This window comes from Anticarsia gemmatalis, chromosome 25 (assembly GCF_050436995.1).
Source record: "Anticarsia gemmatalis isolate Benzon Research Colony breed Stoneville strain chromosome 25, ilAntGemm2 primary, whole genome shotgun sequence".
NCBI lineage: Eukaryota > Metazoa > Arthropoda > Insecta > Lepidoptera > Erebidae > Anticarsia > Anticarsia gemmatalis.
In genome coordinates, this window is record NC_134769.1 from 2,425,559 (window position 1) to 2,450,137 (window position 24,579).

General features: G+C 33.0%; 1 protein-coding gene across 13 annotated transcripts in view; it reads right to left on the reverse strand.

Moving 5' to 3' along the window:
* The window catches only part of dati (zinc finger protein datilografo), a 133,478-nt gene extending 109,193 nt beyond the window's left edge, over positions 1 to 24,285 (reverse strand). For 12 of the 13 annotated variants that reach the window (XM_076131321.1, XM_076131315.1, XM_076131312.1 and 9 more), the window contains exon 1: positions 22,864 to 24,285. The gene's annotated coding sequence lies outside the window, so the exon portion shown is untranslated. Of the gene's footprint in view, positions 1 to 12,159; positions 12,734 to 22,863 lie in introns of those variants that run through there. The other variant, XM_076131309.1, reaches the window with a different exon arrangement.
* Between the last annotated feature and the right edge of the window lie 294 nt (positions 24,286 to 24,579).

Here is a 24,579-nt window from a genome sequence, read left to right on the forward strand (position 1 = left end):
TATGTAAGTCTCACTATATTATTATATACTTAATAAAGTCTTACATAGCACACTAACAAAAAAATCGTCAAACACCCACACACATTAGACGCACACATACACATTCCTATCAAACACACTCACACATGTATCTCTGTGTTGTGATTGGCTGACGCGTGCGCCGCGCACATTTCAAAATATACGTTAATGTTCATTTTTCGACGTTCTATTTTTGAGTTCACAAGTTTTTATCCCTAATGTAGCGCGCGCAAATGTTTTTGATACTTTCTAGGTCAATTATTTAATTTAATTTATCGATATAATTAATAGTGTTTTGTGATAATAGAATTTAGTATACAGTTGTGTAGTGTATCTTGTTGGGTGTGGCCTAATGTAGCTTTGATTTTAATTGGTTGGTTGTATGCAAATATAATTTACGTAAAACAATGGATAGTGTTATAGCTAAAGTTTTTATATACATACATACAACTATGACATACCTATAGCTACGTATATGTGACTCCACATACCAATGGTTTTTTGTTAAAAAGGTCATGATGATTATTTTTTGTCAGTCTTAAATACTTTATTTTATATTAAAATGTTCGTATTTCAAATATAAATTTCAATGACTTTCTAATAATAACAAAAATGTACCAGTCATTCTTCATAATGACCAGTAAATGTGTGTAAGCCGAAGCAATATAAAATCGGCTTCCTTCCCGCGCCTATAAACTAGCAACTAAGTAACTGTGGTGTTAATTTTTAATATTAAAAGAGGACACAGAAACTGGTTTAAAGATTTCTATTAATAAAACAAGATTTCCTAGAAGCTCACTGATATAAAGTACTGCATAAATATATAATTAAAGAATATTTATATTGGAAATAAATCAAGTTGTTGGATTTAAATGGTGACAATGTGGCGATTCGAATGTACTAAATATGTTTATTATCTTTACTTGTGGTAATGTGAATATTAACCCATATTTGGATTGACCTATTGCAAGCATAATAACTTGAAAGGATATTTATTGTGCATTCGGAATTCTACCGAGAACATGGCGCCATTTTTTTTATTTCAGTTCTCACTAACATATTTGCTCTACTATTTCCAAAGCGGTTTTTATATTGTTTTTATAAATGAAATATTCAAATCTAATATGTTAATTCTACATGTAAAGCCATTTATTATAAATACCTTGTAGTATAATACATTCTCAAACAATTATTATATTATTTATCTGCATTAGAAGCAAACATAAATTAACAATTAGCCAATTAATTTAATCAATATGATTTTATATTATAAACTATTGTGTATTTATTTTTCTTACAAGTTTTTGTGAGTTTTAATCTTTGCGAAAACTAAAGTTATTTAGATTTTTGAAGCCGATAGATTATATTGAATTCAACAAACGTTAAAAAGACATCTTTTTTCTGATATAAATTTAATTAGACTTTATGATTATTATTATTTTTTAAATTAATGTGTCTTATAGAAATAGCTTATCAATATAAAATTAAAAAACAGTACTTTTATTACTAAATCTCTGGCAAACTAATTCTCTTTTATGTATCTTTTACAAAAAAAAAATCTTCAAATCCAGAAATAAGAGAAAAATATACTACTATATGATGACGCACCAGTAACCTACAAAGTATCAAGAGAATTTTTCCAGATGTATTCCTTTGTGTTTTTTGGCACGGCAGCCAAACATTGGTTTATGCGATGCAACATGTCTGTGTGTCTCACTCACACTAAACAAATATGTTTGTGTGTGTGTACGTTTACGTAAACCTGCGTTTAGGATAATGGCTGATTTGTTTGTAATTTTATTAAGTAAGAGAACGAATGTAGAATGGCAAATAAGGTACCTGGGTCAAATATGTCTAGGCGAAAAATATGGCCACATACGCATCATTCCAAACCTCATGTTTGATTCGTTTTTAACCGTCACTAGGCGACTAGGAGGCGCTGTTTTTCGGCTGGCCATATTTGATTGACCCAGGTACCTTACATTGTGCTGTAGTAAATTGTAACGGGAGGGGATGCTCTAGAAAGACTAACATACACAAATTACATCGGTATTTTTGTACCACAGTTCGACCTACAATTTATATCGCATAGAATTGTTATAAGAAACACACGAAATTTCAACGAATATTCATTTTTGTTGATCATATTGTAATAAGGCATCAAGTAAGTGCGTAGTGGTCTAAACTGGCGGTCCTGTAAGTCAAGTTGCATGGATGTAAATGAGACTTCTTCTCCTTATCGTACGGTTAGTGGCCAACCTAGTGCCAAAGTTTTCAAGCCACCCGAAGGTTTTTGACATTTCTAAACGACTGTTCTTATAATATTAATTGACAACAACCGGGACCGGCTTGCCCTCCGAAGCATGGAGATGCTCAGTTCAAATACCATTATGCGGTTACCCATCTATAGAATAACCTCGCCAAGGTTTGATCACAGATCGTTTACCAACCGGTGAGCGCAACGCCAGGGAAGTTTTTAAGGATCGTACCAAGTGGCGTTCTTAGATCTCTGCCTACTCATATGGGAACAAGGCTTGATTTTATTTACGTATATAAGTGTGTTTGTTAAGTGTGGACAGCATGGCCAGTGTGGACTCTACAAGTTGTGTAAGTGAATGACTTTTGTGATGCAAGGAAGTTACGATAGATTTTATATAGGTTTTGAGAGCAGTGGAAAAATACCTAGTCGATGCTTTTTACGTTGCAAAATGTTCCTGTGTAGGAAGGAAAACCTTTTTATGTAATTGTAAATTTAGAAATGTTTGCAGACTTAAATTCTTAGCAATACGATTAAGAGCTTTGTTGAGTTTTTTTTAATATCTAAGCTTCAGATGTGACTTCCTTATTAACTAATAGATGCACCTAAAAAAGAGAGAGATTCTCAACTTGTTGTTTCTATGTTCCTTGATTGCACGACTGTGTGAGTACCAATTTCGATAATTCTTATTTAGTTTTCTAACTTAAAAAAATATCAAATCCTACGTACAACAGCACAATTTTAAAATACAAAGCGTTTTTTGGACCTTTCTTTGATCTATACATTTCTTAATAAGAGTCTACTATTACCGAACTTGTAATAGAGTCATTTACTTTTGACACATCAAATAAAAAGAAAATTAAATGCCTAAACATTAATTCAAACAGCTAGTATTAAGTAAACTGATATAAAGAACGTTCCTATCTATTAAAACTCATAATAAACTTGCAAGTGCATATTTACAAACGTGGACATCGTGTAACTACCCGCTATTGTGTGCTTTTAACGCTAACCGTTGTTACGATCAACTGTCAAAACATCATTGTTTCTTCTCTATGTGTACAGAAAACGTATAAAACTACCTACGATTCAACTATGAAAGTCTTATGTGTTCTTTTATGTGGTTTCAAGCTGTGACTCAATCAAATCATGTGTTCATTGAAGTCTAAATACATACTCTTGTTATCATAAGGGTAGGTTTTCTTCCAACTATGTTGTGTCCAGTTGAAAGCCAGCTCCTTTTGAAGTGTTTGATGACAAATCTAAATATATACATATAACTCAAAGGTGACTGACTGATTGACTTAGCCAAAACCACTGAAAGGATCGCGCTAAAATTTGGCTTGCAGGTAGCTGTTGTAACGTAGGCATCCGCAAAGACAGGATGTTGAACAATATGAAAAAAAAAATTGAATATAAGGGATGACATTTTGTATGAAAATTCTGTAGTAATTTACAAACCATAACCAATGACATTCGCACATTAATTTACCATTCCGATTACCTTAATTAAAAATTATAAATCTTAAATAGGGATTTAAAAAAAAATATATTTTTGTTCCACTCTGTTTTTTCCTAGAAATTATGCCTATATTTTTCTTCTATTAAAGACCCGTTAGATACATTTATAAACTTTGCATATACGAGTTTTAAAAGGGAAAAATCTTAAAGAAATGTACGAGGCATAAATAAAACAAGTCTAGCGCGGTGCGAAGGCACATTTTTCTAATCTAACTGTATTACGGCTTTGATATGTATCGGATAACTGTTGCTTGACTGCTCGATAGATTTTGAATAAGTAAAAAGTGAGGTAAAGGCCACACAACAAAGCTATAAAATATACCAACGGCTATATTATCACATGTGTTCCTTATAATATCCTTAAAAGTATTCACTAGTTTTACCGCCCATTTTTTTCCAGGAAGACGGGTATATATTTTTCCTAAAAATAATATAGCAACAAGACTGATCGTGCATTTATGTATCAACGAATTGAATAATAGCGATAGTGGTGCGAAAACGAACCACTGCGGGACTCTTCCTTCGACCAGAATATTAGAGTTGGAAAAGAAATAAGCAATGACACAGCGCTATTTACAATTGAATTCTTAAAAAATAATTAATTAAAAATGACAAAATTCGTTATCTAAGCAACCTCGTAAAAACACTGAAGCGTCGATATAGAACTTTTAAAGTATATATTTTTTTACTAGTATCTATACTATGCTACGCGATTATAGCATCGCATATCTACCACTGGATATAAAATCAAATGTTGGAGTAAATCCAAGAAAATCTGGTTGAAGCGTTAAACATCAGTATGGAGGACTATTTACTCGTTTGCTGTTCCTAGTCCGACTTGCTGTGAATACATTGATACTAGCCAGCTGTACAGGTAATGTGTCAATGATTTTGATAGTTGTTAGCAAGGATACTGCGTAGTAGCTTTTTTGCATTTTTTTAATCTTCAATCTTTAATCAGAAAGCTTACAGATAGTGTATAATAGTATAAATTTAGTTATGGGAGGCCAATTACAAGTTTTAAGAAATTTGAAAAAGATTTAAGAAATTATTTTTAAGACAAGACAGGTTATGTAGCTGTAAAGCTTTAGAAATATTTACCCTATTTCTTATTGTGTCTTTCCTTATTCATTGACTTTCAAAATCTTTGGATATAATGATGGATATTTACTGACTTACTTGTAAATCTATCTAAGACACGTTATTACTAAGTTTTCTTATTTTATTTATTAATTTTATTTAACGGGAGCTTTTTGATTTTTCAATATAACTAGTTAGTGCAATAGGATAACCCACTAACGTAGGACTAACAATGACTGTAAATGGTGAAACGTGTATATTCCATACACCTTTGCTTACACCTTCAGTTACTAGCGTGATGTTGGATGTATGAATGCATGTATAACCAGATAAAATAAACTAGCTTACAAATCAAGCTTCAGTTTTTAAATTGGCGAGCAAAAATTGCTAAAATACTGTAAAATAACAAATTTTCCGCCTAGCAAAGCTCAATTTAAGTCATCAATCTTAGACATATGCGTTTCACAAATTGATTACATAAAGGACCGTCAAAGCACAAAGCTTGCAAGTGAAGCAAAACGTCGTGACGCGGTGCTCACGATTATTAATCAATTGTTTAGACCGGTAGGTGGTGTATTGATGACTGTTGAAAGTTGAAATAATGAAGGATCTATTTTTCTATTAATTTTTTTTAGTTTGGTGTATTTTACAGGTCTTTACAAGTTATTTTGATTAAAATTTTGCGTATGGCCGTATACATTTTTTAAAATGTTTTTTATATTTAAGTAGCCGTTAATATGTCAAAGTTTTTCTGCGGATATAGTTTTTGAATAAAGCTTTTGTGTTTAACTTTTATTTGACCGTTCTTTGGAATGGGTTACATTGACATTTAAAGAGCTTCGAAGAAAAACCAAAACAATTGAGGATTTTTTATACTTTTTTAGGTAGAGTCATATTTTGTGTATTTATGTCACGCCATGAGACGTCGAAAATACAAACCCTATATCTTTATATATAGTACAATTCTTCTGTAAGTGTGTATGTCACTGAACTTCTCTTAAACGACTGGACCGATTTTGATGATTTTTTTTGAGTGTGTTCAAGGGGATCTGAGAATGGTTTAGATTATTAAAAAAAGTTCAAAATTTTCAAATTAAAGACGTGTAGACAGGACGACGTCTGTCGGGTCCGCTAGTTTTATATAAACATTTTACAATCGACCTTTTTATTTCTTAAATTTGTATCCACAGATCTTCATATTTGAGATTACTTGACATGTAAATTACTTTATTGTAAAACTGAGTCAAACAACCGTTCTATTTCACCATTTTCTTAGTACGATATTCTTATAAAGAACGCAGTCTAACGCGTTATAAATCTTACAATTACTAGCCTAGAGTTATTCTTTATATATTTACAGCAAAAGTATTTCTATATAAATAAAATAAATAAATTTAACCCATTGCTGTCCCACTGCTGGGCAAGGGTCTCCTCCCGTAATGAGGGAGGGGTTAGGCCTTAAGTCCACCACGCTGGCCAAGTGCGGGTTGGGGACTTTGCATGCCCTCTGTATTAAACAAATTTTTAGGCATACAAGGTTTCCTCACGATGTTTTCCTTCACCGTTGGAGCATGTGATAATTATTTCTAATACACACATAACTTCGAAAAGTCATTGGTGTGTTGCCTCGGATTCGAACCTGCGACCACTGGCGTGGGAGGTGTCAACTTATACCACTCGGCTATCACACCCATTTCTATATATAATTATAAAAATACAGGAAGCAAATAATATAATTCTCGTTCAACTGTTTTGCAAAACCCGTCCTGTTTATTGAAATGAGTTTTATCAATGAGTTTAAGTACTTGAGGTAAGCTTGTGGGGTCTGTTTTACATAATAATAAATTTAATGTAGGATCATAGCTATATACAAATTGATAGTCTTACTTTCTTGCTATTAAGTTTTTGGGGAAAAATTATGTACTAGGTTTTCTTTCGTATTTAAAGCTTAGCCAAAATGTTTGAGATCAAGCTGCTTTTAAAAGATTTGGACTTATTTTTGAAACAATAAAAGAATACAAAAAGTTAAAATATTGAAAATGGACGTAAGTAATTTTAATTAAGAAAATTGAAATAATAAATTTATCAAATAATTAAAAGCCCTAGATTATTCACTTATAATTATTTAATATAAACATTAACATTCTTAGACTTACAATCACTATTTGCTTTCACTTGCACAAAAAGAAAAAAAATCGCAAAACTAATTTTATTTCTAATGTCCTCGGAATTCTATTAAACAATTACAGAAGTACAGCTTTACCATAATAAAAAAAAAACTAAACATAAAAAAACTATAATAAATCTGTTTTACACAGATAATAAAGTACCCGCATTATATGTCACTCCACTTAAAGCCGTTCAATCTACAAGCACCGTTGGTTCAGTGATTAAGAGCCGGCTATTTTTATCAAGAAATCTCTATTCGATTCCCGGTAACATTAAGTACGACATTTTTCCGACTACACTGACGGCCTTATTGAAATATATGTAAATTTGTATATAAATTGAACAGCCTGATACGTTTGTGTTTGTTTCCATTGGTAAACGATACGGTATAAAAGGATCAAAATCATTGACTCTTGCTTCAAAATTTGACAATTTATTATTGCTAAAGTTGTTTTTGCCATCAATTGCAAAAAAATTGAGGCTGTTACGCACACATTTAATAAAAATGCCAGATTTTATTCTACGTTAAATAGTCATTGCAGTATCTAAAAAAAATCATTTAACAAAGAAATTACAAAATCAACGTTACAGTTGAACTGAAGTTATTCAGGACTTGGTATAAAAGGGCATGTCTTTTAAAATGACCCCGCCATTATTCAGAACTCCAAACCAATTGCATTTACGCCCTATGACAATTTTAATTACGTATAAAAAAAAAATACAGAAAGAGAGAGAGAGAGAAAATAAGAGAAGATAATGAGCCTTCTTTTATAAAAACTATTTCTATCTCAATCACCGCTGCGTAAATTAAATTTCAATTATTTAAAACGTTTTCATTGGCCAACTGAATCACAAAAGCGTTCATTGACGTCCATTAAAATCATCTTTCCCTTTCTCCAAAGCCGTGTGACAATGGAAACAGGCACAAAACCTACCACGTATGCATACAACGTACTCAAAACAACTTATTGCCTTTAAAATGGCGTTACGTAACGACATGCGTTTGTGTGCATGCGCATGCGCATGTGTGCGACATTTGCATGCGATTTTCATTGCGTTAGAATTTTTCCATTTATTTTAATGTAAAGAGGAAAATACTGTTTTATTGCGATTAGACAATGGATTAGTATTTTTTGTTTTATTTGTTTTTTTGTAGTGCCATCTTTGTTTTTTATTGGCGTTTTGATGTTTTTATTGTTTGCGTGTTATTGTATGAGTAGTGTTTAGTGTAGTTTTTGTATGGATAAGGTTGTATGTTTACTGATATTTAAAATTATATTTTTATATTTTTGTACTTTTGTTAAGTCATGCTTTGATTTAATTAGTAAATAAGTAGTATCTCTACAAAATAACGTAGGTAACACAAGCAGCCCGCCTGACTCTGCCCGAGTTAGCCTAACCAATTATAGTTTGTCTATTGGTAAAAGCCGCTTGAAAATAAGATTTTGTTTGAAAGAGATTTTATTTTATAATATTTAGTGATGATGATTTTTAAACATTTTATAATGAATATTCAGTACATTAACGTATTTTTATTTTTTCATATATTAATAAATTAGTTTTTATGAAAGTAAAAATAAATCTATCGCTATACGCTTTCATGTAATAGCAGGCTCATATCCCGGAAATAATTTGTACGTTATGCAAAAATAAAATCTTTTACGCCAGATAAGTGGACGGTGGACGCTAATATATTATGTTAAGCATTTCTTTTGAGCAGTGATAGCTGAGTGGTATGCATACGGCCCTTGAGCAGGTGGTCGGGGGTTCGAACCTTACGATACACACTAAAAACTTTTCGACCTTCATCACTTGCTCTAACAATAAAAGAAAATATTTCGATAATATTTTTAAACTTTGTTTCCGTATAGAAGTTAAAATCTCATACTATTCTAGATTAGTGTGGTGTATTATTAGAGCAGGCCTTTTCTCATTCCGAGAACAAACTCATACCCAATAAAACTCAGGTTAAAATTAATGTTCTTCAAAGAATCATCGTATATTATGACCTGGTCGGGTCACTATTATTTCATTCCATTTTATGGATAATAATATGATTATTTAATTAAAATAGTCTATGTTTGTCTTTATCTGTCTTCAAGCAACAGTTCAGCCGTGATTGACAGACAGACTTCCGCTTTTAAATAATAATCTCGCAGATACTAATAACACAAAACAAATTTGAATGATAAAAGTAAAACTACATAGAAATCCCCACTTTATAAAACGTGGTTAATTATTTTCTTACTAATAAACTTCCATACATATGTACAAACAAATAGACAGCAAGAAGAACATTTTAAAGCCTTCAAAACGAGTGAAACTGTCTTCACACTTCAAAACTAAAATCTATACTAATATTATAAAGCTGAAGAGTTTGTTTGTTTGTTTGAACGCGCTAATCTCAGGAACTACTGGTCCGATTTGAAAAATTCTTTCAGTTTTAGATAGCCTATTTATCGAGGAAGACTATAGGCTATATATCATCACGCTACGGCCATTAAGAGCGGAGTAGTAACGAAAAATGTTACAAAAACGGGGCAAATTATGACCCATTCTCTCTTACGTGACGCAAGCGAAGTTGCGCGGGTCAGCTAGTTAGCACATAAACTTACTTCTTTCTTAGAAAGTACAAACATCGTAAACTAAAGAATAAATGGTTCAATAGTTATTTATATTCAAGCTTTTAGTTAGGTGGTCGGCAGAGTTAACGAGCTACTATTGTTGAACACTTCCGCAAAACTTTACTCTTTGTGTTGTTGAATTGAAAGATATGTTAGGGCTTAATGTTGCAATCTTTTCTTATGAATTAAACTAGCTGTGCCCGCGATACTGTTCGGGTCTTGGGAAATTAAATATGACTATATTGGGAAATTAAATATATCTTTTTCTCAGGTTTTTAGCTATCGACAAAGCAAATTTCATCAAAATCGATTCAGCGGTTTAGCCGTAAGCACCTAACAAACAGACACACATTCGGATTTTAAATATTCGTTTGTTTGTTATAACCATGTTATTATATTTCAGTAAGTCGGCAGTAGGATAAGGCGTAGTCTATTACAAGTTCTTAGGTTCGATTCCCAAGTAAGATGGATTTTTTGGGTTTTTATAATTTGTATTTTTTAGAATATTATAATGCCTGAAATTTCGTTATGGCATAAGTCTACCTTTAATTAAATGGGATTCAAACTACATATAAATATCGTAATTTGGAAAGTTTTAAACACCTTGATCTGTATCTTCGGGTTTTATGTTTATAATTTAATTATAAGAAAATCAAGTGTCTTATAGAATTAGTATTTTAGTAACACGAACTTTTTTATAAATTAGTGTTATCTATAAACCTGAGCTTTATAACAATTCTCTGCAGTTTTATGTTAGTGTCGGGTTTATACTTTTAACTGCCGTTTGTAATAGGAGCCTTGAATGAATCTATGAGTCTTTAATCTTGACAGGAAAACTACTTGATATTCTTAATTTAAGAAGATAATAAATAAATCACAGCAAAATTAGTATAAAACGTTATAATGCATGCATACGTGAGAGTTTTTTAATAGATTTTTCGAGTTTGTAAAGACTCGAACTCGGTTTTGAATTGCGTGGCGTATTTCAGGAGAAAATCCATGCCCAGCAGTGGGACAATGGAGGGTTTTTATTATAGCGTATTAATACTTATATCAGTTAAAAAAAATCTACATTTTATTTTATTTAGTAGCTTTGTTTACGGCCCTAATATAATTAAGGTCTTCTATTTTACCGATTCGATCATCTCTTTTCATATTTTTTTAACAGTGTTTTTTTAATTTCTACTAATTAAAAGCACTACTTTTTTTCTGCGTTGTCTGTAATATCCTAAAACACTATCTGCTAAAATTCTACTTTTTGCTTCAACTCTTTTACATAGTATACTTTTGAAGGATATTTTAAAACAACATTTACTTCTAAAAGTAGCAATTCTATCGTATTGATCGGGCACAGTTCCAATAATGATACTAATACTGATATATTCAAGATTTTTTGCAGGAAAATACTTATTTTACCTTTATTATCATTATTTACAGTTTTTCTCTACTTAAGGCAGATTATATACTAGTTGCTACCAGTGACTTTATTCGTATAGAATGATTTCCCGGCGTAAAAAGTTTACAATGAGTTAAATTAGGTCAAAAGCTATCCCGAGCACAAAATTTCAATACAATCAATTCAGTAGTTTTTGCTTGAAAGAGTGACTAACATACTTCCATAATCATTTTTTTTGTATTTATTTTGGGTCAGTAAGATTATTGGTTTGGCGATTCATGATGAACTATACAAATAGCTTAAGAATCTCTTGCTTTTCTTATTTTCTTTTTACACCTTAGGAAAAGGACTATTTTTTCCTTACATAAAAAGTTTATTAATTTAATATTGTTAACTTAAAATTTGGTTGTAATTTGGCAATTAGATGTTTAACAATCGATAACATTTGTCGTTTTTTTTTTATTAGGTAATTTTCTATGTAAGCGAAATCGCGATATGTTTTAGAGAAAAAAATGGAACGGTAAAGATATTCGCGTTTTAAGAGAACATTTAATTAGAGAAATCAGCTTAGTTTTAATATAAGGTGGTTTTCTAATGAAATCATTTTTTTCAGGCTATATTACAATTAAATACAGACGAGCTTAAGTCTTTTAATCAGTTTAAATACCTTCAATTAATACAATACTTTTTTTACACTTTACTATAAGCAGATTTTTAAAAAGTAAAATAAATTATTAGTTACGGAATGTTACGGAAATAAAATAATTAAATAGGAGTATTTACGTACGCAAGTAAATTATACGCGTTGCAAATCTAATAAACGTAAAACGATTATCGTGACAATAAAACCATTTTCGAATAAAATAAACATTATCAAAATCTCATAATTATTTATATTTTAGTATCGAACAGTATATTAAAAAATATTTGTCATAATAACGAGCCATAAATCACGCCATGCCGTTTACATTCGCAAGAATTCAAACGTATTTCATAAATCGGGGGTGTCTCGAAATAAAATCGCATAACTTAAAAAAACATTCATAATAACATTATTAAACATAAAATATAATAGAAAGTAAATAAAAACTGACCTTAAAACTTCCAACACAACACAAAAAAGTTCGTATCTTCACTCACAATACAGAAAAAAGGATGCATACGCGAAGTCTTTGCAAATAAAAAAAAAACTCCCTTCGAGATTGCGCGCCAAAATCTCTAAAATGACGCACACATTTTTTATTTCCTCGTTACGCAATAACGCATTTTTTCTCCAATTTCACGGTACGGCGATCGCAGACAATAAAATTTTATTATAAAATGTATAACCCAGTCATTTCACATATTAAAAATCACAGTTCCAAAAATAACTGTTTGACAGTCACATTTTCGAAAACGAAACGCGGGCGCAGCGGCGCGCCGCTCGAAAAAAATAAAACCGAAATGGCGCGAACACATTGAAAATGTTATAATATGGCGTTATATTATAAATGTATTTTTCATAAAATATCGTTGAATTTTCATTGTATTTGTTGGAGACGCGCGCGTGTGCTGTTTCAACACATTATGATCTAACACTGGCTGGCTCTCGATTGCAGAACATACTTATTCTAAGTCAACTTACATTCGTTCATATTTGCCTGCGGGGCGTAGGGCTGTGCTGGGAGGTTAGAACCTAGTTCAACGCCTTGTTTCCGGATTCTTTTGCTTAAGCATTGTTATAAAACTCTATAAATAACTAGTTGATTTGTTAAACACTGACTTTCACGTACCATTCGCTTTACATTAGCTTTTTGTATGATAATAAAAGGATATTTTAGTTCTCAAAAAAACATTTTCTAACTTAAATATTTATCACAGAAAAATGTCTGCACAATTACATGAAAAACAACTATCTGAATATACTTACAAACCGATACAAAATCACGATATAACTTGCAAAGAAAAAATAGTATTTTATTCTTCGAATTAACACAAATCATTAATCGATGCTATCGAATGATTTTAATAGATATTTATAGCGTTGTAACATTGTAAAGCGAACAGCCCTATGCGCGTAGTACAAGAAACTTCTTGCATATAATAATATGTTTTAGCCTATATTGAGCGCTTACAAGTACCGACGTTGCGACTCAGACTGCTATACGAATAACGGTTATTTATAACTGAGCTTTTTAGGTTTTTAACTTAGTTATTTTTGCATTGATTTGTTGCACTGTGATTTTAGACCCTAGAATACAGGTTTAGAGGCTTATTTGTTTAGCAATGTGGAAATAATTAACACAAGAATCTTTTCTTTTCTTAAGAAATTTATCATTGACTTTAACAAGCAAAACTTTCAAGTTTACTTTGGCGAGTAAGGTCTTTTATAAAACGGTGTTTAATTATACCTGAATCGGATCAATGACACAAAAGGTGACAGTGATGACTGACTGTAATATATCCTTAGAATCAAGACGAGTCATTCATATGGCTATATTTTAACTTGGTTGTCTCCAAACAAATGTCTTGCCTTTCCATAAATTTAATTTTTTGACTCAAAAGAATACGACAACTTTCAGAAGTTCAAATAAATGAATTAAAGACATTTTCGTATGGTAACTTCTTAGCCTTTGTTCTCTCCCCAAAAACTTAGCTTAAGAGCCTTAACTTGTACATAAAAAGTAAAACCTCCTACACAACGAGTTATAACGAAAAATAACAGTTATAGCACATCACTAGCGTTCGTTATTGGAACAACCGCATCACTACTTAGTTGTATGCATCGTGCATTGGCCTGCACTGCCGCGATCAGATGACGAAACGAAAAGACTTAACTAGCAATCTTTCACTTTGGAATATGAACTTTAAAGTTCAAATCCTAAGGTAGGTTTTTGGTTGAGAGTTGAAGTGGATCTATGTGATAGTTTTGCGAGCTTTTTTAGAGCCTAGGCTCTTACACTTATTTCGCTATGAATTTTAGATAGGTATAGTGGTATTAGTTATAGAAAGAAATGCTGAATGTCTGTAGGCGTATATACGTTTCTAGGACATGGCAAAACGTTAGAAATCTTCGCTCGAACGATATATTGTAGTGTAATTATTGAGCGCGCGGTTATAACGATTTTTCAGTTAGGTTACGAAGTTTAGGAAAGTTTTGTCCATGGGTTTTTAGGGTTGTCTTTTTTTATGACAGAAAAAAAAATCTATTATTATTAGAAATAATGTGCTATTTAAACTTAAGGCATAAATATGTCTAAATGTGTTTAAAATCAAACTTTGCAGTTCATTAATAATTAAGAGTTCATAAAAATTTAATTTACACTTTACTAAACCGCTGCTGGGCACCTCCCGGAATAAGGAAGGGATTAGGCCTCAAATCCACTACGCGGGCAAAGCGCGTGACTTTTTATACTTGGTGGACATTAGTATCCCACTGCTGGGCAAAGGTTTTTTCCGTAGACTTGACTAAAGATAAGTGTAAAACATTATTTTGAATAGTCTTTTCGATGAGTTTTATTCTTTATCATTTCTATTTTAAGCGTCGGATAATATTTTGTATTAGCGTTTTTCAAGGACCGGAACCTTCATAAAGAAGCGTCCGATTTCATAACTTTATGCATTTATTTCATTTGGCTTCAAAGCTAAAACCTTTATCTATCTTATGGAGCTTTCGAATAACACATTATTTTTAACCCATTACTGTTCCACTGCAGAGCAAGGGTTTTAGTTTCTAGATTATTAGTATTCTGATCTAATCTAATTTCCACTTCGCAACTTTTTTCATAACGTAGCATTGGTTAGTGTTCTTCCTAATTTAAACGCAGGCAACTTTATCATGTGAGTCCGTCATTTCCTGATAAATATCGGATATACGAATAAACAAGCGTTTGTGAAATTATTCATATTTTTAGATACATTTGCTGTATCGAGTCAAACCGCCAATACATTTTTAACTAACCAAAGACCATCTCGCTGTAGCTTAAACTTATCCTCTACAAAAAAATACGAGTCTTATAATTACTTTTTTTTAATAAAAATAGCCACAATTCTTCTACACTTAACGACTAACAAATCCATCCAAAAAAACCACACCGATCCACATTTTCAAACCACCGTCAAACATACAACTACTAACGCCATCTCTTACCATCACATGGAACTAACACGTTCAGATTTAGGTCTTAACTCAAGCTCTATGCCCTTAAGCAATCGCCTACGCACTCTGAGTCATCACTGAGAAACCTTTCACTAGTTTTTGTGTTTAATCTATAGGTATTTCGGCTTAACTTCGAAGAGAAACGCTAGAAAACACGTTTGAACGAAATTGTACCTTAAATTTGGGTGAAGGAGTTGGTTTTTGTATGTGGAGAAGAAGAAGTAGTTCTTGGGTGTTATTTTGAATTATTGGACTCTATTAAGAGTGTACTTCCGTTAGGGGACTTTAGGTACGTAGGAAATCTTTATACTTACATAATATCATGACTGTTATACCTGAAGGTGCAGGCAAAGGTGTATGAAATACGAGAGTCTATTGCCATTTACGTAAATCCGGGTTACCGTTCAAAAATACTGTAATATAAATTACAGAAGACCAAAAGCACTTTGTTCGACTCAAGAATCGAACCGGGAACCTCATGATCAGCAGTCGGATACACTACCGGCTCCGCCTCAGAGCCAATTAAAGTATCTTCTCATAATTAAAATAGGCCTGAGGCTATACTAGCCATCACAAATTGTATTCCTTCAAAAACATGTTCAATAAACTAAAATCCTTCAGAAAAGCAAGCTTTATCCCCATGTTTCTCTTCACCGTTATAACAAGTGATAATAAATTTCTAAAACACACATAACTTTGAAAAGTCAGAGGTCGGGCCTGGAAGCCTTGACCACGTGGGAGGTGAATGCTTATACCAATCGGCTATAAAATTTGTTACTAGAGAAATGAAAATGAAATTTAAAAATAACTAGCTGACCCGCGCAGCTCAGATCACGCTTTTTTGTTTTTATTTAATATCGCGCATTTTCAAATATATTCACCTTTTACACCTTCTCTGGACTTCCACAAATAGGACTAAAATTAGCCAAATCAGTCCAGCCGTTCTCGAGTTTTAACGAGACTAACGAACAGCATTTCATTTATACATATATATATAGATTATACGACGCAAGAATCGAGTTTTGACGAAAGCCGCTTGTCTCTGGTCATTCTTTTTTGTTGGTCATAAACTTCTTCAGTTTTAACTTGAACTGGATTATGGAGTAAAAGACTGTCTAACTAACTGTAATTTGTACTAATAGAGTCAATCATGAGACAAAACCTTTATGAATTTAACACTTAGACCTTCAAGTGTCAAATTCGAAAAGGCTTTGTGTAGATTAGAAATATCAAGATTATTGTTGAAGAAGTCGAAAATACTTTAGTAATCGGGCCCTGAGTTGGAACGGAATAACGACCGCCAAATTCACTTGTTTATTACTATTAATTTGCTACAAAGTTTCTATTTACGAAAGAATTTAAAAAATCTTCAGACTATAATTACTTTTTCCATTTTGAGATCAATTATGACTCTACTCGTATTAGTCATTAAATCAAAGGCTTCAACAATAAATAATCACTATAATCTCTAACTAGACAAAAGAAAGTTCCTTTTGTCCAAAATCTCCAGGATATTGATAGTTAAGTAAGTATTAGCGTAAGTCACATGTTCACGGCGAGTTGTAAAGGAATGTAAGGTAAAGAATGCGCCTAGTAAAAACTTCGTGTCAATACGAGGCTACGGCGGGTATGTTGCTTCACTTAAAATTTATTATAGAAAGAAATTTATTAAATCTTTCATGTACTTCTTGTTGTGTGATTAGTGGTCAACCTAGTGTCAAAGTTGTTTAATCGCCCGAAGGCCTTTGACGGAGCTTAACGACTGTTATCTTAATAGACAAGAACCGGGACTGGCTTTTTACGTGCCCTCCGAGGCATGGAGACGCGTAGTTCAAATACCACTATGCGGTCACCCATCTATGGAATGACCGCGCCAATGGTTGCTTAACCCACAGATCTTTTACCGACCGGTGAGCACAACTGGCCATGGACGCCTTTGAGTGACACCACTATGATCTTATGTCTATTACAAAACATAGGTTTGTTTCTCATCTGCCTGTAGTCAATACTTGACTGAATATTATGCAATTTCTCGAATAAATAGAGAAATTTATAAAAATATAATTAAGGGACTAGATTCCTCTGCTTGTTTTAACTATTCTTATTAACTAGTTTTAGTAGGTTTTAGTTTAAAAGTAATCTGGAAAATATGTACACACTGATACATCAAGCAGTTGCGTTGCCGTCGGCAAATAAAAATCACATCTCTTAACTCTGATTTTGTTTTTTTAAAAGACAACTTCCGTTGCCTTCTTCTTATCTTACGACTAGCTGACCCGCGCAACTTCGCTTGCGTCACCGAAGAGAGAATGGGTCATAATTTTCCCCGTATTTGTTACATTTTTCGTTGCTACTCCGCTCCTAAGGGCCGTAGCGTGATGGTATATATCCTTCCTCGATAAATGGACTAATATAACACTGAAACAATTTTTCAAATCAGACCAGTAGTTCCTGGAATTAGCGCGTTCAAACAAACAAACAAACCAACAAACAGACTCTTCAGCTTTATAATATTAGTAAAGATTAGTATAGATTAATGGTCAACCTAGTTGTTCAAGCCATCCGAAGGCCTCATATTTTTACCGAACTCAAACCATTATGCATTATAAGGAAGTAGAGCAAACTCCAGTCACACAACGATTGAACTCACATCAATTTTCTTACACCATTACCAGTGTCTAGTTTTTTGTCAAAGAAAAATCCCTCTTATTACATTACGAGAGTTCGTGTAGTGTGTTGTTTTGCACACATTTGTCCAGTGCATCGTGAGGGATGACTTACACGGAACATAATGTGGTGTTTTGTAAGACTTTTTTGTATAACTGTACTGTATAAAGCTATGAAATTGTAGAGCTATGATAAGCTTAAAATGGGGATTAACTGTAGTTGTGATTGGCGGTTATGTATGAATATTAATGTAGATTGATTGAAGAAAAAGTTTGTAGGGATCGTAGTAAGTGGCGCGGTCTACACTCGCTTGAGAGAAGACGTAGTTATCTTTATATATATAATTCTTCTGTAAGTGTGTATGTCACTAAACTTCTCTTAAACGACTGTACCGATTTTGATGATTTTTTTTGTGTGTGTTCAAGGGGATCTGAGAATGGTTTAGATTCCAAATTTTGTCCGCTGGACAATGTTTTTTTATTTTTTTTTTATGGCAAAACAACGTTTGCCGGCTCAGCTAGTGTATGCATAAAAACTGAAAATCTTAGACAAAATTTTAGTACCTATTTGAAATGTGGTTGGAGATGTATCTAGTTTTAGTGATAAATTGATCGCCGCCCTTGCACATTTCTCAAATCTCATTAATTAGGTATACCTGTTCTACCCGTTTTTATTTTTGCTTAGCGCTTTTAAATGGTAGTATTTCATAATAAGTTTAAGGCAGAGCGGTTCAGTGGTCGTAAAAGCGTAACAAAGAGACTTTTGCGCATGTAATTATTGATATGAAAAGTTGAGTATGGGAAATAGCATTACAGTAGCTCAATTCTCTATTGCTATCGACTACCGACAACCGAGCTGTCATCGAGAAATGTTGTATGAACATCTGATCAGCGCCTCTGACGGGCGTCGTAGAAACTTTTTGGCAGTACGTTCTAAATGTCAAAATGTCGATAGCTAGTCGGTTGTCGATAGTCGATAGTGGTAGAGAATCGAGGTACAGTTCCATGTATTATTGTCGTAGTCTATTAGCCTTCCTGCTAATTACCGTGCTCAAACTCCCACTGATAATGTGGTAAAGGAACACCTAATACCACAACTCAATTCCTAACACTACCTCAACGGAAATCGAAACTGAGACCTCATGATTGACAATCACGTACATGATTGTTGCACCATTAGAGGAAAGCTACATCACATTTTTAAACTCAAACGTGGCATAATTTTTTTTTTGTAATTTATCACTAAAAATACTAAAAGTTGTGTAAGAATACAAAGGTATAAATATAACACCCATTTTTTAAGGATTGATTTGAGAAACTAGGGGATAAACTTTTTGCTACCATATACCGGGAACATTACCGAACCTAGGGCTAAAATCTTATGTCTCTTTACCCGACTCGGAAATCGAACTTCATTAGAAGTCACATACAACAAATACCAATAAAACTACACAGGCATTGAATATTCACCTTTTTTGGAACGTCAAGCCATCCAAGGTAAAATTCATGATCATAAACACCCATAAAACACAAGAAGGCCACATTTTGATGATAAACAACATGATTACTTAAGGTAACTTCCACATAACTCGTAGTTTAGCAAAAAAACAACCACTTAAACTAACAATTTGATAATAAAACAGTAATCTAACTTTTTCCTACGACGCGGCTCGCGCATTTAATATAAAATCACATTAGGGCTAATGATTCAACTAACAGCTTTACAAAAAAATATTATTAATAGTGAATATTTATTTTTTCAGCGCATTATTGCGTAGTTATAGAGTTTCTTGTTCGGTGTGTGTTAAGTGGTTTTCGAGAAAAATGATTGAAAAATATACTTTGTAATGATGTTGATACTTTGTAAACAGAAGAAGTACTTATTTATGATGTTCTAAGTTAGTTAGTCAGATTATTTAACCTCAAAATGAAATATTTTTTTAATTTTGAGGTGTTTCCATTGTGATGCGTTGTTCACGGAATTAATGAGATAAAAATATTAACAACCTTTTTTAAAGGTCCTTATTTATTATTTGATAAGTTTATTGTAGTAAATTGTAAGATAAAGTCCCCGCCGCGTTTTTGTTTCAGTTCACAATAAGCTCAAAGCTACTTGATGGATTTTCATTTGGTTTTCACTAATAGTTTTAACAAATTAAAAGAAATATTTAATAGAGTTTTACGAAAATTGGCGGAAATACGATTATTAAAGATGTTTAAAGGAACTAGACTGTAATAATGAGTATGCTTGATAATAGTATAATAATATTGCCAATTACGTCTCAGGTTCATACCCGGTCGAAGTGTGTTTAGTTTCATAAGTGATCTAGCGTATTGCAAATGTTGTAACGGTCTCAAGTTCGATATTGTCTCGTGCAAAGGTGTTCTTGTGTTGGTCGTTCAGGGAATTCTCTGAAACAGCCCCGGTTGGTGCGAAGACCGGAAATTGACTATGTTCTCGCCTTACAAGAGGCTGAAGACATTGGAATTATCTCGAGATCTGTCTGCTATTTTCTCAAGAATACGTTATGAAATATAATAGGTACCTACTGAAATACAGCCGCGGTTTTTTACAGAAATACGGGAAAAACACAAAACCTTTTTTTTAAGTTGGCTTAAAATTACACGGGGTCTTTAAGCAAACCTAAAGAAAGCCACCGACTACAATCTTCTCAAACTACAGTTATTTTCATTCAATTTAAGTCGTACATGCTGTTATGTTGCCATGTATGTCCGTCGGCTACGTGTACCGACTGATCTTTTAAAGAACATCATACAACGTACTCCATTAACCAATAGCATGGATCTACCTAAGTATTTTTTATTTAATATGATACCTATTTATTAATACAGATTACGTCAACAACAAAGTGGTAAATATGTTTTAAGACGATTTTGTAAAGTTGCAATCGTTGTTTAAAGGCCTTCGGGTGGCTTGAACAACTTCGACACGAGGTTCACCACTAACCATACTATAAGAAGAAGATTTCATTTGACCCATCTGCCAAGAACGTATTTTGGAGAAAATAAAATTCGTAACTTAAGTCTAACTAATTCAATATGTTGTCTCAAAAATTTCGAGCACAACGAAAATACTCGAACAAAATAAAACCTGAATACTATAACTACTTTTTTGTGTTACTATAGTTACTATAGATGTGCTAAAGTTGTATAGACGTAGGGGAGTCTGTCTGCATCCCTACCCTCTTTAAAAAACTACTCTTTTGAATAGGGATTACTGTCTGAGTCTGTGTGAATATTTTTTTGTGATAACTAGTATTTGTGCAACTTTGTAGATATTTTTTGTGATCCCATGAAATAAAGTAATGGTTTTTAAAATGTAAATGATCTTGATTTAGTATGATTTTGTAAGTCCAAAAGTTAATACTGTAGTACTCTTTAAGTATATTAAGAAAGTTTTAAAAGACTATTTTGTATTAAGAATTTAAGTCAGTAGTAAGGAAGATGGTAGAAATCATAGCAAGTGGTTCTTTGGTCTCTGTCTATCCCTATCAGAAATGGCGTGATCTTATGTATCTCACTAAGTATAAATGTCAAGTTAGTTTTAATACAATATGAACAGGCTGCGAAATTCTAGGCCTACAGTGCTGGCTTAGAAAACTTCCAGTATAGAAAATTGTCGATAGAACCGCAAGTAGCTAGTTAATATTACTTTTATTATATAAAAAGTATTACTTTGGAATCATTAAAAAAGTCCGCTTCTCTGAAATTTGCTCTTAGAAACCTTTACTCTCTCTCTCTATCTTGACTCTCCTCCTCCCATTCTTAAGATGTTTTACATCTTCAAGATTCAATTAATCTATCTCAAGAAATATTATTATTTGATCTACATTTAAATCAGCATTGAAATCAATATATTCAAAATTAATTTCTATTTAAACTTCTAATACTGAAGGCAGCGTTAGAAAATGTTTGACGTTAGACGTCTCCATGTTGTTTTCCTCTAAGTCTGTTTTCAAAACATTCCGTTCATCTGTAGCATCTATATTCAAGAGAAGTTTACCAAAAACCCGCATTACTAATAAACAAGAGAACAAAGCTCTAAAACCAATGCACCAATTCAACTAATAAGTCTAAAAGCTTAATTAAATAATATCAAAAGGATCGTAATTAAATAAGCCATCGACAAGCCCCGCCATAAATTCTCGCGCAAGGGGCGTGACCGATAGATTTTAATACAAAACCGGCCATATTGATGTATACATTTTTTCGAACTACCCCCCTACCCATCCTACATAATTGAACGTTGTGAAAACTATCGCGTTAGTAAATGACGTCCCCCTTCCATCCCCCCTCCCCGGACCCCGCAGTTTTCAACATGGCCGAGATCAATAATTTGGCTGGGCAATGACTGTGATGACTCGGACATGCGCAAAGGGTACGCACGCTCGAATCATCGGCAAAACCTGAACTTGACTTGGCGAAAACGAAAGTTAGGGCAAATGTTTCTACACTGTTCTTGGCATCCGATACTAACATACTGCCTGTAGTAAGTCACAGATGATCTTTATTTTCTAAACAAGACATTTTTCTGATGATTTTTTCGTTTTTACTTAAGAAATACATTTTTTAGATAGATATTTTCTTAAATATAAAGAATTTGATGAACAAAATGATATTCGTTAAGAAATTCTGAGGGTAGACGAAAAAGAAAACGACGATGTGGAAAATTTTGGGCGAGGCCGCGAAAAAGATGAAACAAACATTGCGTTTCCAGTGAGTGCGAGCGAGATAATAGATGTCAATTTTATAGTAATAGCTACTGAAGCTATGCGTATGTAGAGTGTTCGAGTAGATACACATATATGTTTCTCTTTCAGTAATTACGTAGATGCACGAACAAACCCATTCCAGCGCCTACGAAATACGATTTTTTGTATGATTATGTTCCGTTGCGACAAAATTACGCGGAGATAGAAAATTTTCCTGAAAAACATATAATATCGAAATTTCATCAGAATTTATATTCTTACCTGTGAAATGTCCTCGTGAAGAAGTATCAGGTCTATGTAGAGTTTCAAGTGTAGATTCCTGTATATCTTCTTCTAAGTCTTAAATACGAGTTCCTGTCTTCTTAAAGTCTCTGTTCTCTCCTTCTTCTTCTTCTTCTGTATTGTCTTTTTATTGTATGTCTAGCCCTTGTTTAAGCCCATTAATTATACATACTCATATAAAACGTTATAGGTATAGAAATAACGCAAACATTTAACTAAGTCTTAACGTTAATTTTTATTTTTAATTTTGTACTATTTAAACAAATCTAGAAGTCGTTTCAACAGGTAGGTAAACTCGGTAAAATTTAGATATTTTTGTAACTTTTTTTGGAGTAATTTTATCTTACCTTTTTACTTATTAATTTAAGGCCAATTTAAGGCACACGAATTTGTATTTTTTTTGTTTATTTATCTTGTTTTCATCAGCCATACAATCAGAAGCGGTTGATGAAATTGGTCGAAACTTCTTCCAAATGCTTATTTGCCGAATGTTTCAAATGTCACTTAGCCTTAACTTTTAGGTCCAGAGTCTTTCACTAAATTACTTTTCACTAGATATATATAGAGAGTTTGCATATAAAAATCAATTTAAATTAATCATAAAAGTTCCAAAATTAACCAGTGTTGTTTAAATGTACTTAAAGAACGTAAGATTTAAATTCTCTTTTCTATTGTTTTCTTGTAATAACGGTTGATATAAACTTAAAACTTGTTCTATTGCGAAAAAACGTGTTTCTTTATCGTCAAATGGCGCTGGTTGTTATTCTGTTTGCTAGATTCCCCTTTGCTATGAAATCTTGGCTTTCTTTATTTTCTTGCGCATTTAACTTATTTTAGTCCGCTTCTATTGTGCCATGGTCTTCTGCGCGGACTTTCCATGTGGTTTTTTCTTCTTTTTCTTTATTTTTTTGGTTGTTGATTACGGCTGCTTCTCCCGGATGGTCGTTGATGTTGATTAGCCCTGTACGACGAATCCGAGCCAAACTGCCTCAGTTGCCTTAACACTAGTTTTACAGTAGAAATGAAACCGGTCCTTCGAAAAGTTTATAGAGTTCAAGTGTTGCTGAATACTATTGATTACAAATTCACTTAAAACCTAGTTTATGATTATGGTGTGGTGTGGGAAAAATTAAATAGCGTCTATTGCATAAAACTATTTCTTGAATGTGACGGCGGGCGGCGAATGTGCGTTGTACGCATGCGCGCAAAATTTCGAATTACGGATACCAAATTTTTGGTTTTTGTTGTTATTCGATTTTTTGAATTTAGGCCGTTTAGTTTTTGTTTTAATTTTGTTGATTTTTTATTTATTTAATTTGAAAGTTGATGGTTTTTTGTATTTGTCGCGCGGTTGGTAGTATCGCGCCGTTGCGTAGGTGGTATACACGCGGCGTCACCAGCCTCGCCGGCCACACTGATGCCGGTTGGGTTGCATTGCTGCTGCATCGGCGGCCCCACGGCCGGCCCTCGTGGGATGAGAGGCCAGCCGCCACCCGCCTCACCCCAATGATCGCGTACCTCGAAATCATCAAATAATGATTTTACGTGTTTATTATAAAACCTGTACGATGCATGTATGTGTGCGTGCTATCTAGGAAATTCTAAGCGCTCGCGTGCATGTGTGTAGTAATATTTGTTTGTTATTTGGACGTTAGAATAAACTATTTACTGAACATTATATTCATAAAGAGCTTT